An 8,664-nucleotide genomic window follows, 5' to 3' on the forward strand; every position below is an offset into this window, starting at 1 on the left:
GTTCATTCCTTATGTTGTATTTTGTTGAAAAATAAATTGGTTGATTTTCCCTCTTTATTTAAGAGAAAATGGAGAAAAGAGAAAAAATACAGGGGGAAATTATGTTGAGAAACCATGCTAACCTAGGAGAAATGGTAGCGGAAGGCAGGAAAAATGTTCCATGGTTGTTTGTAGCCATTCATGAGTGGGTTTGCAGAAAGAAAGCCTTAGAAAGATCTACAGCTTCACCTTCTTTGCTCTCCTCCTCTCCCTTAGAGGTGGTTCTAAAATGTCCTTGGTATTTTCTTTTGTAAGGAAGCCTAATCCTCGCCTAGTGCTAATTTCAGGCTGGATGTTGGGTATCAGGCAGATCGGTGAATGCCATAGCATGCCTGGCACTCCTGTGGTCAGAGGATGTCTTGACATCACCTGTGATCACACCTCAAAAACCAAAGTCTATTTTTATTGATCAGCTTTTAGAAAGCACAAAAGGCGAGCAAACACTTCAAACTGGACTATAGGCACTCAATATTTAATCAGCTTTTGGTTATTACTAGCAGACTGACATTTATCGGAACAATTCTATTTTTTTAAGAGAAGTGATTCAGATAAATTTTCCCTTCATGAATGAGGCTGCATAAATGAGTCTGTTGTAGAAAGTTCTCAACATTGAGTGGCCTCTGCTGTCACCATATATGCTGGTGGTCACTGTGGTTCTAAGTTACTAGAGTTTTTAAATTCTGCTGTATACGTGTGCAGTTAAGGTGCTGTTGTCACCTGTGTGACGATGTAACACCTTACACTGAGAGTGGGCATTTTTTTTATTGGACTTTCTCTTTGTATTTTTTTCCATTGAATCCTTTAAGACAGGTAAATTTTAGCCATTTTGAAGATGAAGAAAACTGAGTCTCAGCAACATTAAGTAACGTCCTTTGCACTATGATACCTCTGCAATTTGAAAGGGAAGATAAAAAAATAGGTTGGTGTAGCTCAGCATCAATGAACGGCAACTTTGCTGAAGGCCTGTGCGTTTCCGTTTGTTGTTAACTAATGTAATATACACGCAGTACAGAAAGACTTTGACTGACTTCTCACAATACCACTGTCACTGCCAGAAGGTAGAAAAGTCAATCTGCAACTGATTTTAGTCCATAAAATGCCAAAAATATTCTACTCTTTCGGTCCTTAAAATGACTTATTATCAACCAAGTTTTTTGATACCATGTGGCAACTTGTGACAAAGGAGGAAAAAGTTGAGCATAATTTGAAAAGAAGAAATAACCTGAGTGGTTTCCGTGGGAGAAAACATAGAAGAAAGTATAGTGGGTATCGCAGTATACCCCCGAATAACCTCTCCCGACCACCTTTAGGACTGAAGTCATTGTTTCCCCAGCTACTGGGAGTGTTAGTAGCCAGCCACCCCCAGTTGGGCTGTCTCTTGGGATTTGTCTTCAGCTGAAGGGCCACCTTGCCTATCAGCCCCTTCCCCAGGTCAGCCGGCATCCAGCGACCGTTGGGTGTGGGATAGTAAACACTTGACCTCCAGCCCCAATTTGGGGCAGCTCTGAAAGGATGTCCAGCTCCAGAGCTCCTGTAGGATTGGGCTGAGACCTTTGTTGTTACTGCTTCATGGTTCTCTGCCCATCTCTGCTTCCTACAAACCCTCAAGCGTATTGATGCAGAGGATGCTCCCCAATAAACCCACCATGCAAATCTCAGAGTCTGCTTCCCAGGAAACTTGACTTGAGATGGAAGGGAGCAATGGAAGCTAACATTTAGTGAGTACTTTATACTTGTCAGACTCTGTTCCGGGTGCTTTACATTGAATCCTCGCTCCTGGGTGAGGTAGATACTGTTATCATGCCCATTTTAGAGTGGAGGAAATTGAGACACAGCAAGATCAAGGAACCTGTCCACAGTTACACAGTGAGTAGAAGCGTCAGGATTCAAACCCAGGCAACCTGAAAGGGCAGCAGAGAATCAACGAGATCCGCAAAGAGGGCAGGAAAAGGGGAGAGTGGTCAGGGACGTAAAGGGAGAACACAAATGATGTGTTGTTCAGGAAATGACCAAGGAAGATTGCCATAGGGAAGGGGTGATGGGGGAATTGGGCTGTGGGGGGTCTAAGAAGGACTGAGGAAAGGCCTTTTGGCTTCCCCAAGTGTGAAGTCAACAAAGTCAAATTATTAAACTTTTTTTTTTCAAAAGGGAATACCTTACTTTCACCAAAACCTTGAGCCAGAGTTTTTCTCTAAGGCTCAAACATAAATGCATTAAAATTCTGAAGTCTGATAAAATCAAACGCTGGTGCCGATATGAAGCAACAGGCGTACAGGGCTGTACCCTGGTACCACCACTGCGGAAATCTCTTGGCTGAACGTTCTCGTCATCCGTGACCCAGCAACTCCACTCCAAGACATACACCCCAGAGGAAATGCCGCATATCCCCTAGGAGACGTGTAAAAGAATATTCATAGTAGCGTTGCTGTGAAAGCAGAGTTGCAAACAATGACAACAGTCATTAATTAGAGAATGGCTAAGTGAGCTGTTGTATGGGCATGTCCTAGAGTGTTATAGAGCAGTGAGCCATGAATGAGCTGCAGGGCTACACACAGCAGGATGAATCGTACACACACAGTGCTGGGTGAAATAAGAAAATTGCAAAATAAAAATAGTAATACTTACAGAGCACTTACTCCAGGTAGGGCACTATTCTAATTGCTTTGCATATGCTAACTCATTAACTTCCACCCAGACCCTGAAAGGTAGATATTATTATCACTTCTGTTTTATAGAGGTGGAAGCCAGATCACAGAGAGGTTAAGTAAGTTGCCTAAGGTCACACAGATGCTAAAGGGCAGAGCTGGAACTGGAACACGTGCAGCTTAACACCAGAGACCGCACCCTTATCACTCCAATCTTCTGCTTTGCCATGTGGTATAATACATTTTTAAATAAAGTTTAAAAATAAGAAAAACAAAATATATTGGTTTTATATTGGTGTATTTATATGTGTGTTTATGTATATATGTATACATGCACACATACACACATCCTTCCACACATACTGTATATATAGTGTATATATAGTATTTTTATGTACATACATATTATATATATGCAAGGGAATGATGAACTCCCAATTCGGGATGTTGTTACCTCTCTAGCTGGGAGACAGTGGAATGGAACAGGGAAGGAGAGTAAAGATAGATACCGTTGTGCTGGTAAGTTCTAATTTACCATCATAAGATGATTGTGGGTTTATGGGTGTTTATTTTATTATTCTGCTTCATAACCTTGTATAATACATAAATGTAGCAGGTAAGTTATGCCTCAAATATTACACTAACAAAGAACCATCTGGGGAACCTGCTAAAATGGAAATTCCTAGGCCTATCCCTAGAATTTTAATTCAGGGCCAGGCATCTGCAATTTTTAAAACAGCAGTCCAGGTGGTTCTGTCACAGGGAGCCGAGAGCCCAGAGCACACAATTTGAAAAAGGCGGAAATAGAGGTTTGGGCTGAATCCTTAGCTACTGGAATCTATTGTCTATTGCTAGTTAACAACCCACCAGAACCTTACTAGCTTAAGCAGCAACCATGTTCTGGTTATGATCCTGTGGGTCAGCAGTTCGGGCTAGAGTCAGCGGGTCTTGCCTGGGGTCACTCAGGCAGTTGCAGTCACCTGCTGCTTGACCTGGCTTTGACGGTCTGATGGGACCTTGTTCACACGTGGGAGCTGGTGCTTCTGTCAGCTGGCCTTCTTCGTGTGGCCTCTCCCCTTCCCCAGGCCTCTCTGTGCTTCCTTGCAGGGTGTCAGGCAGTGTTTTAAGAGGGCAGGAGGAGAAGCTGCAGGGTGTCTGCAGTGTGAGCGCCTGACAACGAGTTTCTGATTGCCAAGGCATCCCTTTCAAAGACATCTATCTCCAAGAAACACACTGTCAGCTGTATGACACAGCTACTAGCAAACCAAGCAGATGAGGAACCAGGCTGCCTCCCGCCCCATGAAGTTCCCCTTTTATAAAGTCCTGGGTAACTTAGCTAACTGACATCTTGAATGACCCCGCTTCTCCCCTCCCATGCCCTAATTCCCGCTCTCATGTTTCAAATTCACCAATAAAGAGTAAACTCATGAAACTCTACCCCATCCCTGGACCCTAATAAAGGCAGAGCCCCAGTCCGCATTCCCTCCCTCCCTCTCTCCCTGTGACCTTGACCTCACTGTGTGGCCCTCAGGCTTACCTATAGCCTTGGGACCTGTGAGTCCATAATCTTGTTCTTCAAAGTTCCCTGATGGTTTTGCTGAGATGTGTCCTACAATCATAATAAGAACCACAGGGAAGGGTCTGGCCACAGCAATGGCCCCAGTGATCGTGGGGGGAATGTGTGTGGGGCTCAAAAATAAATGCAGTTCTGGCATTCCCAGCCAAGAATATCACTGCTGATAGGCTGGGACTGACACAACGTCTTGATACCTAGGCTCTGGAACTTCCACAATGTCATGTTCACTATATTCTGCTGTAGAAAACAAGTCACAAGGCAAGGTCAGATAGAGGCATAGAGAAATAGACTCTCCCCCATAGTGGGAGGAATGGCAAGGTCCATTGCAAGGAAGTGTCCAGATGGAGATGGGTGGAATTATTGCAGCCATCTTTGCAAGCAATTTATTGCACCCATGATAGAGCACATGGGTGCTCTATTTGGTCAGGGTATCTTTTGTGCTTCTTTTTTCTTTAACTACTTTATTGAGATATGACTGACATGTGAAAAGCTGTACATATTTAAAGATGAATTTGGAGATAAGTATATACCTGTGAAACCATCACCATCAAGGCCGTAGACGTATTCATCACCTCCCAAAGTTTCTTCTCACCCCCTTTATTATTATTATTATTTGTGTGTGGGCATGGGTGGGGGTAAGAACACTGAATCTTCTGTGCTTCAGATGCCTTCCGGTACACACTGTGGAGACGGGCAACTGACCGATGGTTTGGGGGCTAAGAGCCTGACCACATTCACCTTTGCTCAAAATTACACCCGCTCCTACATCCAAGCAGCAGCATTGCTTGTAATAGCAAAATATTCGACACACTTAAACGCTCCCCAATGCTGGACTAGTTAAAAACATTATGGTACCTCCCTACAACAGAGGCATCTACACAGCATCCACCCATTAAAAAGGGTAACGTAGATCTCCTATTGACATAAAATTAGCTCCAAGATAGATTAGTAAATGAAAAGAAATAAAACGCAGAAGAGTGTACATATTATACTACCACTAGCATTTTTAAAGGATGCTTTTATAAGCACCAGCTCTCTCAAAGGATGCACAAAAAGGACAAACTGGTAATATTGGTTTTCTCAGAGGAGAAAATGAATAACTGGGAGACCGAGGTACAAGGGAGACTGATTTGGGCATTGTTTGAATTTTGTTATCGTGAGTATGAATCATAACCTAATCTAAGCACATGGGTAGAATAATTAAGTTCATTGTTCCTTCTTGTCTGGGTACTTCCACCTTTGAATCGTATCTGATGTAGCATTTTAAAGATTTAAGAGAAAATAAGATTTAGATGTCTGTGTTCATGGCCACGAGGTCAATGCTTTTAAGATAAGTAGTGGATCACCTCAGCCAACTCTGATCCGAACAGAGGATTGTACCAGGTCACGACCTCAAGTCTGCCAGCCTAGAGCCCGGAAGTCTGTGTAGGACACCAGTTCTATCTGTTTCACAGCATTACCAAAACGCAAGTTTGTACCTCCCAATTTTAGGGCCTTACTTCAGCATGAAAACAGGGATTGTAGATGGTGAAGGAAAGACCATTCCTCCCAGGTAATTCTTTTCTCAGTTCCTCATCAAGGCAGTTAAAAAACCAGACCCTGCAGAAATCATCCTCAGGTCCCCCTTCCCAAGAAGATCTGAGGCAGCCGCTGGAATGATTCACTCAAAAGCTGCTTTGCTTAGCGCTATGCAGATGTAGCCAGAGGAGGCATTTTGGGGAGACATCTGTTACAAGGACCTCACCTGGGGTTGCTGGCTCTAAACACACAATTGTTCTTCCGGAAGCAATCTTGTTCATGGCTTGGAACATCCTGTAACACGTCTCAGATTCGGAGAACCCAAGGTGCACAGCCCTTGAGCATGTTGTCCACTGGGCTCAGACCAGACATTCCTCATCCCTAACCCAGGACCAGCAATCCCTGGTCCTCAGTTTTTGATGAGAAGCTGTGCTGCTTCGCCATGCTCCAGGTTTCCTGGTGAGTAAGACTGAGCCAGTGTGCCATCCTCAGCGTCATGAGAGGGGCCCCACTGGCTCATCACCAGTAATGACAATGCTTTATGGGCCCTTGAGGCCAGTCCAGATTTCATTGCTTTCTTTTCGTTATTGTAGACTCGGATGAGGTTTGCTTAGGTAGTCATACTCTGTCTTTGAAAAAAGAATGTTCTTGTTAGGATGGAGCTCATTTGATGTCTCCTTATATGGCACATCTGCCTATTTTTAATTCTACCAAGTATATATAGTTAGAAATTAATCAGAAGAAACAATTAGGCTCCTTTTGGAAGAAATTTCACAAAGAAGCAAAGAGAAAGAGTTCTGTCAACTAGAAATTATTTCTACCACTCAGCAGCAGCCTCCAGCTGAACTAGAGCAATCCTTTGAGCAAATCTGAAACACCAGATCTGGTGCAACCTGTAACCTACCATGCAGTGTGTATGCCTCGCTTGGCACTTTCTTGTCCCGCACATTTAGGTAGATTTCATGCCTGAATGGGGCCTAGGTTTTTAAAACCTTCTCTCTGACTCCAGAGATAGGTGTAAGTCAGTCAATGTTGAATTTGGAGGTTGGGCAGGAGATTTCCCAAGCTCTCTTGTTCTGGGTAAGGTGGAAAAGTCACTTGTAAAAACTATACCCTGGGGAGATCTGAGAAACAGATAGTTAGGTCCATTCCTCTCTATTCCTCAGACTCCAGATCCTCACTTGGGACCCCACTGCCCACCCCCGACAGAAAGCTGGCTGTTCCTGCCCCAGACATCAACCCATAGCTCTGATCTTTCCCTCCAAATCCCCCTTCATCCCATTTGAACTCAAAGCTTCTTGAAGGACACTCTCTTTTGGGCTCCTTTTCCTCTAGACTAGAAGAGGCAGTTGCTGTGCTGCCCACTATAAGTTATGGCAAAGAGAACACAATTTCTCTGTTCCTCCTATGAGCCCGGCATGAACTTACAGAGCCCTTTTACACATAGAACCAAATTAATCCTTACAGTACATCTATGGAGTCATCTTCCCTTTCTCCCAGTTTATAAATGATGAAGTGGAGTATGAAGGAGGTTGAGTACTTTGTCTATGGTCCCACATCCAGTAAACGGCAGAACAGGGCTTAGCCTCAGGTCTTCTGACTCTAGATCCTGCTGTCCTGGCACCGTCCTCTCTGTTGATTCAGAATAATGCTCAAAGGCCCACAGGACCAATAAAAGCCCCCATTCCCATTGGCCCCAGAGTTTGACTTTTCCAAGTTAGAATCACTACCTGAGTTAAGATATGACAATGGTGATACTGGGAAGGGAAACACTAATTAGGCAACTAAATTATTAGCATGGATTCTTTTTCTTGATGCACATTTCATAGTCTCCAATGTAGTTCCACAAGCCTCTAAAAAGGTTCTCAAATATTTGTTGACAATGAGAGTGTGGAAAAATGCTGAGAGGCAGAGAGAGGCCTTTGGCATTGAATTTCATCCTCGGACTGTTTAATATTGATCATTCATGATTTGTTTATTCTTTCATTCACTCAACAAATATTTTTGAGTACCTGCTATCTGCCAGGAGTATTGAAGGGATTACAGACCCACCGACATATGAGATGAAATCCTTTCCTTCATGGAGTCGATAGGCATGGAGGAGACTTTAATATGTAAATAAGTAAATAAATGAAAGGATTTCAAGTTGTTGTGTTATGAAGAAACTAACTAATGGGTCACAAAGTGATTGGGAAGGGAGGGCTGAGGAGGTGATGTGTAGTACGAATGAGAGAGAAGAACCAGCCCAGAGAAGTCCCTTTCAGCAGAGGACACTGCAAGGCTAAGGCTTGAGTCCAGAAAAGGCTTGGGGAGTTCAAGGAACAGAAAAATGGACAATGTCAGCAGACCATGGTTAGCAAAAGGGAGAATGGAAGGAGAGGTGGAGGGACTGGAAGGCAGGGGCCAGATCATGAGTTCTTCCGAGGCCAGGAGCTGGCTTTGTTCTAAATATAACAGGAAGCCATGGTAGTATTTTAAGCAAGATAATCTGATTTTTGTTTCAAAAGGGTCTCTCTAGCTACTATGAGAATGGCCCATAGGGGAGCAAAGTTAGCATCAGGGAGATACTTTACAAAGGTATACAAAGCATAAAGATGAAAAATGATGAGGCTTACACTAGGACAGGGGTTGGCAAACCATAGCCTGAGGACCACATCTGGCCCTTAGAGAAGAAGTTTGCCAAGCCTTGGACTAAGGAGATTGCAAGAAGCAGTTGGATTAAAAAAATATTTCAGATGTAGAGCAAACAGGACTGGCTGCTGGACTGGACGTGGAGGCGGGAGGGGACAGTGAAAGAGGAATCCTGAGTGAGGATGGTTTGGTGTAAGCAAACAGGTAAGTGGTGGCAGCATTCACAGAGGTGGGAAAGAGTGAAGGAAGAGCTGT

Source organism: Equus przewalskii, chromosome 23 (genome assembly GCF_037783145.1).
Source record: "Equus przewalskii isolate Varuska chromosome 23, EquPr2, whole genome shotgun sequence".
NCBI lineage: Eukaryota > Metazoa > Chordata > Mammalia > Perissodactyla > Equidae > Equus > Equus przewalskii.